The 12552-nt window shown below is 29.1% G+C and overlaps 1 non-coding gene across 1 annotated transcript; it reads left to right on the plus strand.

Annotated features, from left to right (window-relative positions):
- Positions 1-11872: 11872 nt before the first annotated feature.
- On the plus strand, positions 11873-11959 carry TRNAM-CAU (transfer RNA methionine (anticodon CAU)). The gene is given in 2 exon segments: positions 11873-11910; positions 11924-11959. It is a non-coding gene; the product is annotated as a tRNA-Met (tRNA).
- The last annotated feature ends 593 nt before the right edge of the window (positions 11960-12552 follow it).

The raw sequence follows: 12552 nt of genomic DNA on the forward strand, positions 1-12552 counted from the left end.
ACTATTTATCAATAATAGAAACTAATAATTTTTTTAGTCTTTTAATTTAGTTACTATACAAATTAATTATTTTTTCTTATAAATTTGATTTTTATTTAATGATTGTTTTTAGTAATTATATGCAAAATAATAAATAAATAAACTATTTTAATTTAATAAAAATATGAAAATCGAGATAAATATATTATTGAATTTTAGTTTTTTCTAGAACTAACCAGAAGAAAAAAGTTCATACATAATTTATGACAAAATTACATATGAATCTTCATTTTATATATATAAATTATAATATAGGACTAGCTTTGTAAGAGTGAATCTCTCATTTTAAATATTATCCTGGTGATTTTCTTATACAGTGTAAAATTTGAAATAATTTTACTTTCAGAGACTTACACAAAGGAAATGGAGAACTTTTATTCTCACATAACAAAACTAGTTAATAATTATTCAAAAAAAATAGATAGAAAATGTAGTAACCTGCAGACAAAGCATGCTCTCAGCATATAAAAAATAGACAGAGTGGATGAGAAGTCGCATTCTTGAGTGAAACTAATGAAGTAATTTGATGAGAAATTTGTATTAGAAGCAATGGTGAGAGAAGCATTACCCCATTGAAAGTGGTTTGAGGATAATGGGTGTGTTGTATTGGTAAGATGAGCCTCGGGAGTAGTCCAAGATCTGAAATGAAGTGAAATGGGTTTTGAATGGAAGGTGCCCCCACCCTACAAAAGTAGAGGTATATAGGCTAATTAAGAGGATGGTGTGAGGTTGCATTATTAATATTTACGACGATCATAAAGTAGATTGTACCGTAAAGTCAGCAGAACTTCTTCACCTTTTACCTCCAATGGCGTGGCCTTCCATTTATTAACTGTAAATTGGATCATTGGACGCATGCAGTGCACACCAGTGATCAATCCAAATCATTGTAATTGTACTAAACCCTCAATGGACCACTTCCCATTCCACTTCTTCATACATCTATAAAACTTGTTTTGTTTTTTTCCCACCATTTTTATATCTAAACAAACAAATATTGGTGCACTCCCCAACTTTGAAACTCATCACTGTTGCCCCTTTTGGTGTTTTCGGGTTCAAATCTTTATTTTTTAACTTTCACTAATGAAAAAGGATTACTTAGTTCTTTCTATGAAAGTGAGACTCGGTTTAATGTGTATCTTTTTCAATAAATGTTCACAGGATCAACTTTAGGGCTTCTAATGCTGGTGTGCTTGCTATATAGTAGCTTTCAAAGCCCTAAAACTTAAGAAGATAGATACAAGTACCAAAATTCAGAAGTAAATGTTTTAAAGCTACCAGCACCTTTATATGACCAAGAATAATTGTAGTTCTGAAATCAAAATGAGCATATGTATAAAATCTGTATGATTCATTTGGATCAAATCTGCATTAAGCATGATGGTGACATGAAGCCTGTGATGAAGATATTAACAAGCTATAATGAACACTGAGATGTGATAATGAATTAATAACCTAAGGACAAAGGCATCATAATAAGAAAAGGGAAAAATCTTGAGAAAATCTTTTTGTGTTTGAAAGAAGATGGGATGGTGGTGCAGGACCAGAGAGAGAGAGAGTGAGGGTGAAGATCATGGGAGTGTCCAGGACTAAGTGAACCCGAAAAGTGACAGATCCTTTGGGTATAAGTTTCTGCTGGGGCTTTCCATGTTTCCCAAGATGATAAGTTAACAGATCAGATGCATGCACATTGATTTCGATTGAGGACCATGCAGCCCAAAAAAGGAGATAGAGAGGACCAGAGAGAGAATAAGGGGTGGCCAAGAAAATAAAACAACCCAACATAACCAAACCAAACCATTATTCAAATCATCTTTACCAGTCACAGTTAGATTTGGATCCATCTATATATGCACACACCTTATCCCTTTTCCTTACTTTTCAATATCAAAACAAATAATTAGCATAAGCTTTTTCATCAATATGGTTCGTGACATTTGTTTTGTTCACGTTAGGTTTTGCTTTACTTAAAAATTGTGTAATAGTAGCAACACATCATTTTTTTTCATCAACAATAATATAACAACATACATAAACATAAGACAGATTTTTTTTTTTTTCATCAGCAAACATAAGACAGACTGTGAAGCTTTTTATATGTATGGATTGGACAAGTTTTTTTTATAGGCAAAGAGAAATTTATTAAAACATCTTTGGACAAAGGCATAAGAAATGTCACTTCCAGTTTGAAGATAGTCAACAATTGCTGCTTTCTCAAAACGTAAGCTAAAGCAGATAGGTGGAAAGTTTCAAGTTATTTAACATTACATGATTGTAAGAAGGGTTTGGCTAGCTAGGCTTCCACATGTCTTGTTCTTTCCTTTTGTCTGTTTTCGTTTTATTGCACCAAATTTGAAAGGAACAAGAGAATGTAATGTGTACGAAGTTTCTTTAGTGGCACCCATGTTGTTACTTTGGGATGTGGTCTCAGAATCGTGGCTCTCGATTGCAGTGCATGTGTATACATACATACTTAGGTGTGAATGACAATTAGTACTATTATGGAACAGGTGCATGTGGAAATTGTAACTCTCGTAAATGACGTTTTTCTAGTTAGGTAATGCACTAATGCTTGATGAGACAGAACAATGTTGGAAGCAAAAACTGTACGGCAGGGAGAACAAAATTATGGAAAAGCAAAATTTAGAACCCTCTATATACTTCTACAACTTTTCAATTTCATATATATATTCCTCAACTCAAGCATTCTGATCGAGAAGTCTGATCCAAAGTGTATATATTATTCTACTCTTGGGGTGGCACTGCAACTTTGTGTAGTGGGAAAATCAATACTCAGCATATCCTCAGAGTGAGACAGATTAACAAATGTGGAAACTAATCATGATACTCAAAATGATCTGAAAATGCATTGAAAATTGTTACACACACTATAGTTAATGAAGTATATAATAAGGGTTTAATGAGAAATTTGCAGTGTTATAGATAAGGAGTTTTCACTTTGTTAGAGTGTTTTATGGTGGGAGAATAGAGGTGCAAAGCAATGCATGGTTGACTTGAAGTACGTGGTTTTATATGAGGGGACCGAGTATGAATGGCAACCACAATTTGGCTGAAAAAATATATTGATGAGCAACCATAATGCAATGTGTCATTCACTCACCACAAAGAAGAAACAAGTTATTTAGTTGGACTTTAATTGGAATTATTCCTTCTGTATTTTCTCAAAGGAAAATTCAAAAAATGATGTTTCAAATTTCATCACTTGTTTAATTTGAGAAAATAACAATTTATACTATTTTTATTTTATTTTATCAATAATAAGTTAGTTTATTATAAAAATGCTGTAAAAGTTAACAATCCTTTGTCAAATTAGGGTAAAGTGATCACTTTGTGTGATGACTGTATTCTATAAAAGCAATTACTCTTGTTTTTTTTTCATTGAGCCATAAACTTATTCTGTCAATTAAATATTTGATGAAATTCTTGTCCAATAAAATTCATAATGAATATAAAACATATATTTCAGGATAATGAAAGGGATATAAATATTTTAATTATTTGTTTATTAAGAGAGTATATGTAGAAGTATCATGGTAGTTATAAATATTAAAGAATTAAATGATAGTTTAGAATTTGATTATAGATTTATGTTTTGTAAAAAATAAAATTGATAAAAATATTATAATTGGTGAATAACACTTTAAAATAAAATAAATAAAACTATTTTGGGGTTCTTTTTATATATAGGCTAGTAATTAAACATACTTTTTAATTTAAATATGTTAAATTAACTTTATATATCGATGATTATATCTATACAACATATCGATTCTGTTAAAAATGTTTCTATAATTATTCTTGTAAAATAAGATCCATTTCATTATTAAGTAAACAAAATTTCAATGTTAAATGCAAATTGCATGTTTATAAAGATGATTTTATATTTAAAATAAACAAAATTATATGTAAAAAGCTTAATGGAATTTTAGATATTAAAAAATCATTGTAAAGTTTCATTATAAATTTTAAAACCAACTAAAGTAACGTTTTTAGTCAGGAAAATATTAAAAATTTATATTTATTTTAAATTTAAATATAAATTTGTGTTTTTATTTATATTTTTATGTAAATAAAGTAATTTTAGAGAGATTAATTTTATTTAAATTTATACTTAATGGTATAATTTATCTAACTTATTTTTTTTAAAAAAAATTATTAATATTTTGTGAATTATTTTATTTGTATTATACTTTAAGATGGATTTTTTCATTTGAGTTAATATTTTAAATAATGAATTTTAAAATAACTGTGTAAGGACCGAGAAAAATAGTCTTAGAGTAGAAATGGTACAATTAAAATGACACCTGAATATTTTATTATTAAAGTGAAAAAGCTATATAAATAGAAAATTAGTTATTCAGGTTTCATTTTAAAAGAACCACCATCTCTGTAGAAGTTTCCTTTTCCTTTTCTCTCCCTTCTCTCTAAGATTCTGACCTCCTCGCTCATCTGTTTGACGATCGGAGTCCACCATTAGACTCCTGGCAGCGAGATCTACAACCAGTTCATTTTTGTTCCCATTTTTCTTTCCTCTCCCTTCTCTCTAAGATTCTGATATCCTCGCTCATCAGTTTGACGATCGGAGTTGGACTCCTGGCAGTGAACTTTACGAGATTGCCCGATCAGAATCTTAGATAGAGTAAGTTCATTTTTGGCTCATTTTCTGAGTTAGTTTTGATATGGTTAGGGTGCCTTTTAGTTTAAGTTTGCATGTGAGGTTTTTATCTTCAGAATTAGTCTATGTTAGATCAGGGTCATAGTGATATAGTTAGATTTGTGATCAGAACTTTGTGGTGCAGGTTAGATTATCCTTAAGATTAAGATTTTGGTGGTTGGAGCTCTTAGTGAGCATCTGCTCAAGTCCAGGTAAGGGAAGCTAGTCTTATTCTTTTCATTAAAACCCTAGGTTAGAATTATGTGGGGTGACGTGGTCACCAATTCCAATTGTTTTTGCTTGCAGGATTGTCTCTTTTGAAGAGTAAAGTAATATATTGACTAAAATAGTTGACTTTGAATATTTTATATTGATTTTAAGGTGAATAAGTTGTTGAAGGTGTTTGTGATTGAGAATTGAAAGTGTTTGAATAATAATATAAATGAGTTGAACTTGTTTTAGAATATTTTTTTGAATTACTTAATGAGATGTTTGATGAGAAGTGGTTGTTTGATTTTAAATGATGATTGATTTAAAGAGCATATATTTTGAAATTAATTATGTATATAAGTAAAGTTTGAGATATATTTGGATTGTTTAGAAAGTTTAAATATGATGTGATTGAGTGGTGCATTGATATGTTAAATGATGTATGTAATGAGGTTAAAGTGTGATCAAGACATAGTATTTTCAGGAAAGGAAATACTGTGTTGAGATTGTTATTAGGGTGTATTGATTTGTGAGTGTCCTGTGAATGAGACGATCCTGACTCTACTGATATAGGGGAATCAGATAGATGAAGTTATTCAGTTGGTGAGAGTCGAAGGAGGTTCATTTGGCTGAGTCTGAGGTTTGAAAGAACTGATCAGAGCATATCAAATGGATTTACCCTGTCATATGAAGATGATGAGATGATGAGATATTGAGATAATTATGTGCATGACTGTGTGGGCTTCACAGCAGTAGTATGACAGGTGCAGGTCTCTGGATGCTAATTTCAATACACGAGTCTTCCGGAAGTATAGTCAAGTGTCTGAGTATGTGAGTCAGTAGAAATCTGATAGGAGTAATGTGGATGATGAACGTGATAGACACATGGTTATGTGAAATGTTTGAGAAATTGTATGAGAATTTATGAATTTTGTGTATCAATTTGAAATTTAAATTATATAGAAAATTTTGTTAAAGCTAGCTTACCCTGTTATTCATTTTGTGTTTGTTTCTTTATCTGTGATGATCGTGTGGTACACGGGAGCAGACGAGATTGCAGGTAATAGAGCTCCTAAGTGAGCAACTGGAGGATGTGAAAATTTTAATTTCAATGCTCTGTTTGTTTTTAAAACTTTTGATGTATATATTAAAATCCCTATGAAGAGGGATATTTTTTTAGATACATTTATGAGATAGTTATATATATTCATATGTTAAGTAGATAGTGTTTATTTTACTTTTATTTTATTATATATGGGTAAAAAAATTAGGGATGTTACATTTGGTATCAGAGCAGTTCATCCTTAAGGTGACCTGAGGGTAGTGGGTTCGTTGTGTTTCTTCTGCTAATAGATTATTGTTTGAGTTTAAATTAGAAATATAATGAAAAGTTTTCTGATTTTTTTTTTTTTTAAAAAAATTGTTTTTTTTATCTTATTGTACTTTGTTGTGCTCTAGTTAAATGTATGTTTTAAATAAAAAATTTAGTATTAAGAATGAAAGATCTTGAAAAAAAAAAAAAACTTCAACATCTATTGCACTGTTTTACTTTTATTTTGGTTTAAATATAAATAAACAAAAATTGTGATATTGTAAATCTGAGTTTGTGGTCATTGTGTGGTTAAAGGGTCTCTTGCATACAATTAAAAGAAGAAGATGCTTTATGTTGATCTCAAATTCATAAGGAATATGAACCTGCTAGTTATTTTAGGAAATATGAACAACTAAATTTAAGGAGACAAATCCCTGTGATTTTGAGATTATTGTTTTTAATACATAAACTCTTAGTATTAATTAATAGCGATATATGACTATTATAGAGAATAAAATTACAGGAAGAATAACATATAAAACTTCCTAAGATATACAATTAGCACCATAGTTTTGACACAATTAATTATGTTGTTCTCTTTCGTGATTCAATATAGATTGTCTGTGTTTCAGCTTTTATAATTTCTATGCAAGATGGAAATATAGATTGTTTGTGTTTCAGCTTTTATAATCTCTATGCAAGATGGAACTAGTGTAAAATAAAAAATAGGTGGAACATTCCTTGTTTCTTAAAATAAATAAAAAGTTTTCTTGTTTTTGTGTATTGCTTGTTATCTTAGTTTAGCATCTTAAATAATTTTAAATATGTACAAATGCAATCATGCTTAGAAATCATTGGTCAAGAAACTTTCTCATCTGTGATAAATACTGAAGTAATGGATGTTGTTTGAAGTTAACAAAAGTGGTTTTCTAAGCTTGCTATAATGTATTATGTTGAAACTTTGCTTCTTTTATTCTTGTGTGTTATATTTTATTTAATTAAGTGTTTATTTTATTGTTTATTCTAAAATTAATTTTTATTTAATGATTTTCTTGTAGTAGATATTTAACATTATAAAATAAATGATAAAAAAGAATTCATTAATTAAATGGACAAACTAAAACTTAACATCTTTTTATCAACAATAAAGAATTAATAAATAAAATAAATTTAATGTGTTTTAACCTTCTTAAAAAAAATATTATTTAAGTCCAATACTAAAAAAACTAGGTTGCATACAAAACTGATATTAAAATCCCCAACCAGCTTTAGATAGTCCTTATTACATATATGAGTGTTCATGCATCTCATTACATCAACAAACAATAAAATTAAAATTCCTTTGCCGAACTGCCCAAATTTAGAAGAACAACCTCCTTCATAATTGTTCCTACTAGTCCAGAAACAGGTGTTGCACAATTATCTGAAACTGCATTTGTTCCATTAGCACAATTTGATTATAGGGTTTAGGACATTTGAAGTGCATCGTGCAGATGGCAACAGTATCCGCAACATCCTAGATATTTTAAATCAAGAAACAGATTCAACTACTCTAGAAGAAAAAGGGAGTTTTTTTTATTATGATGGGGTTATTTTTTTTTTTTTTACTAAAATGGGGTCCGTTTTAAAAAAATTACAAATTTAAGCAAGTCGTGCCAATTCGGCACGACTTCATATGCAGAAATCGTTCCAATTAGGCACGACTTCTGCCATGTCATACTGAAGTATGCCAACTTGGCACGACTTCTGCCTTGTCATACAGAAGTCGTGCCAAGTTGGCACGACTTCTGCCACGTCATATTTTTATTTATTTTTTTTTTAATTTTATTGTTTATATATTGGATAGTAAGTTATGTAATGTTAAAAATTAATTTGATACATAATTTTCTAAGAGTGTTGGTTTTAAGGAACAAAAAATTGGATAATCGTGTATGAATCATGTTTGACGGTAATGTAATACAATAACTTGATTATTTGATTAATTAAAAAATGAAGAAAATTGTTATTGAATTTGGATATAAATAGATAAATGAAAAATTATTATATTTGGAAAATAAATAGAGAATTATTGTTGTGAATTTGCAAAATAAATAGTTTGAGAAGTAATGATTTTACAGAACACGTAATGATGAGAAGAAATTAATTTTTAACATTACATAACTTACTACCCAATATATAAACAATGAAATAAAAAAAATTATGACGTGGCAGAAGTCGTGTCAAGTTGGCACGACTTCAGTATGACAGGGCAGAAGTCGTACCAAGTTGGCACAACTTTAGTATGACATGGCAGAAGTCGTGCCTAATTGGGACGACTTATGCATATGAAGTCGTCCCAATTAGGCACGACTTGCCTAAATTTGTATTTTTTTTAAACGGACCCCATTTTGGTAAAAACCAAAAAAAATAACCCCATCATGGTCAAAAAAACCAGAAAAAGGTGTTCCTTATTTAAGTTGAAAGGTGTTCCTTGGTTGAAGGTTGGTAAGGCGCTAGCTCTTTATGTATAAGGGTTGGACCACTCCTGTAGTGGTTCCTATTTATTTATTTTTTTATTGCTGATAAAAAAATCTAGAATTCCATAGTTTAGTGTATTCTTCTTTCTCCTCATCTGTTTGATTATTTGCAATTGTCTTGTACCCAGATTTGATTATGAATAGTCCCAAGTCATCTACTCCCCCACACCCTTTCATCTGTTCTATCACTATGAAATTGGACAGCCCTTATCATCATGATAAATATTTTTTTCAACCATTATTTTCTCTCATTGAAACCATGGTCTCTTCCAAATGAATCTCCATACCCATTCACCCTCATCCATAAACATATTTGTTCTATGAGAACACCCTTCTGATTTGAATTGACATAAAGTCTAGGAACTTATTTTTCAAGGTAACTCACTACAATAAAAAAAAGGTTTTAACGAAGGTTATTTAGCAGATGTTAATATAACTCTTGGAATCGGTTTAATTAACAAAAGTTTTTTTAACATTTGTTAAGTTTCAAAGATCATTCTAAAACTTCAGCAAAATAACAAAGATTTTTTTAATCTTCATTATATTTTAAAGGTTTATTTTAAAACCTCAACAAAACAACAAATGTTTCTTTAACCTTCGTTAAATTCCAAAGGTTTATTTTAAAACCTCAGCAAAATAATGAAGGTTTTTTTAACCTTCGTTAAATTACTAAGGTTTATTCTAAAACCTCAGCAAAACAATGAAGGTTTTTTAAACTTCGTTAAATTCCAAATGTTTGTTCTAAAATCTCAACAAAATAACGAAGATTTTAACTTTCAGTAAGTTCCAAAGGTTTATTCTACAATCTCAACAAATTAAGGGAAGTCTATTTAACCTTTGCTAAGTTTCAAAAGTTTATTCTAAAATTTCAAAAAAATAACAAAGGTTTTTTTATCATTCATTATATTTCAAAGATTTATTGTACAACCTCAATAAAACACTTCATATTTTTCAAACTTCAATAAATAAATATAATTAAATCTATTTATAAATAAATAATTAAAAATTATATAGTTTTAATATATTTTATAACTGCATTCTCTAAAAATTTAAAAGTGTAACTTTACATTACAAATAAGTTTTCTAAAGTTTCAAAAAAAAATTTATTTTAAAAACTCAGCAAAATAACTTTGGATAATAAATATTTCAACAATTAATCTTGGATAATAAGTATTTCAACAGTATTTGCATATTTCTTACGATTGATGGTAGTTGGTTTATATAATTCTTAGTTTTTTTTGTTATGAACTCATACATAAAAAAAACTTAACTTATTTTGTTTTAACTTTTGATGTACGTATACTTTATGTGCAATTTTAGTTTTATTTATAATTATTAATATTTAATTTTCATATTTTTGAAATATTTTAAATTAAGGCCTTTATTTAAAATGCATATAATAATTAATTCATTATGAAAGTGAGAAGTAAGAAAGTTAATTTCTACTCTCAATACGTTCTAACAATTTTTAGCCAAGAACACACATGGATTTGAAGCACACATTTGACAGATAATGCAATTATTTGAAATTTATAAAGCAATGATAAACACTAGTTGTTGTCGAGCTAGGTAACAGTGACTTATGATCCAAGTTGAGGTAGTAAGGTGATGGAAGAAGCAATATTAGAGTAACAAGAAGATGGTGCCTTGTTTAGTGTTTCTTCTCCTTAGATATATATAATAGACATAAGTGTGACTAAATTGTAATTTCTTGCTAAGACTGTCGGCAACAACCATTGAGCAGTGTGTCTACGGTGGAAGAGAAAAGTTAGGAGGACAGTCAGAGATGGAAATTGAGGTTGAAGGTTATTTCAAACGGAAGTCATTTTATGAAAATTTTGAAATTCATGGTATCTTATTGAGATTTTGAAACTAATAATATTTTACAGAGGTTCTTAAACCCATAATATTACTTACCCCAACTTTCTTATGAATGATTGGACTTCACAATTATATTTTTCATTTATTTTTTTAAAAACGTATGTTAATATGTTATTAATCTGTCTACTAATTTTTGTTAGTCCAACATGCATATTGCAACCTTCACTTTGAACCTTATTTTTTCATTAACCCAATTTATGATGTAGATTTTAGGAAATATTTCAATCTCATATGCGATCATAAGTTGAATATTGGTTGATTTAATACATATACATATTCTTTAAACTCATAACCTAAACTAGAAAAAGACTAAAAGAACTTGAGTTTATTTCCTCTACAATTTCATAGATACGAAAAAATTTCAAATTATTTACAGATGAAACATATTTTAATTATCTAATCTGATTGGGATGAAAAATTTAAATTGTACAATCTAAATACATTTTAAAATTTTAAATGTATTTCAAGTTACACCATTGATAAACGTTATCACAATATACTTTGTAAAATATATTTTTGAATTACGTAATTCAAAAATCCAAAAATACATTACACAATTCAAAATATATTTTCAAATTGCACCAACCAAATATTTAAAGTATAAATATTTTAGACCTTTCGAACAACCCTCCAAAAGTGTAGGAAGAGACGGTGTGCACAAAGTAATTAATCTATATTTGTTGGGGCAATTAGTAATGAAGGGCCTTTGAGATATATGCCTTTAGCCAGGGTTTTGCAAATGGATCAACTTGGTGAATGATTTTGGCACCTCTCTTTTATGCCATTTTTTTGTCAATTGAACAAAGAAACAAATCCACACACACAACCTGAAATGTACCCTCTAATTCTATGGATTGTCAAATTTCCCTTGTTACGAAGGCTACTTCAATTAAAATAAAAAAAATAGTTGCCTTGTTGTAATGCACACCTTTGAGATTAGTATTTATGAACAGTGTTTTAAGTAAATAAATTTACTTAAAAGAAAATAGAAGAATTTGAAGAATTAAACTGAAGTAATTAATTATTTTGACTTAAATTCAACATACCTTATTATTGATTTGATTATTAATATATTTTAAACTAACACACCATTAATTAAAAATCTGTATTATGAGAAATGAGATTATTAGATCTAACTTAAACCGATCAATTGATTTTAATGGTTCAACATTTTATTACTAAAACCGATAAATATAAAATATGTGTATATACATATTTAATATTTTTGTTAAACAATAAGGGGTGGTGGCGCAGTTGGCTAGCGCGTAGGTCTCATAGCTTAGTTGAGTGATCCTGAGGTCGAGAGTTCGAGCCTCTCTCACCCCATTTTTTGTTTTAATTTTGTTTTTTAATTTCAATTTATGTAGCACAATTCATGAGTATGAAACAAGATTTAAACTGAAAAGTGGCAAGACCAAGTACAATTTCAGGTGAAAGAAAAACCATGGTTGATTTTTTTTTTCACCAGGAAAGTCTCCAAGTGAACCCTTTCCTTTTTCTTAGTTTACTTCAATTTTAGTTGACAATATCATGTAATGCTTGAACTGTTGACATGACCAGGTTTTCTATTCAGCAAATGCTGATGATATGTAGTGTCTGCAATGTTTTCATGCTTTAGCAATTTCACTGGCAAAGGAGTCTTCAAGTAGAAAGGCTTATCAATTACAAGCTAGAGTTTAAATTTGCTTCAAATTTGTGTACAACATTCACCAACATGCACTGACAAGCTCATAGGAGTATGCTTATGAGACAATGTGTTTCACAACTGAAATGAATATGCTCTAAAAATGCATACAATGGACAGATAGAATAGTGAAAGACTCAAAGATCTTACCGGACTCCTGGTGGTAAGATCAATGCTTGCTATGTTGCAACTTGCAAGCATCCCCAGGACAAAAGAAATAGAAACAATGATGATG

This window comes from Phaseolus vulgaris, chromosome 10 (genome assembly GCF_051622355.1).
Source record: "Phaseolus vulgaris cultivar YP4 chromosome 10, ASM5162235v1, whole genome shotgun sequence".
Taxonomy (NCBI): Eukaryota; Viridiplantae; Streptophyta; class Magnoliopsida; order Fabales; family Fabaceae; genus Phaseolus; species Phaseolus vulgaris.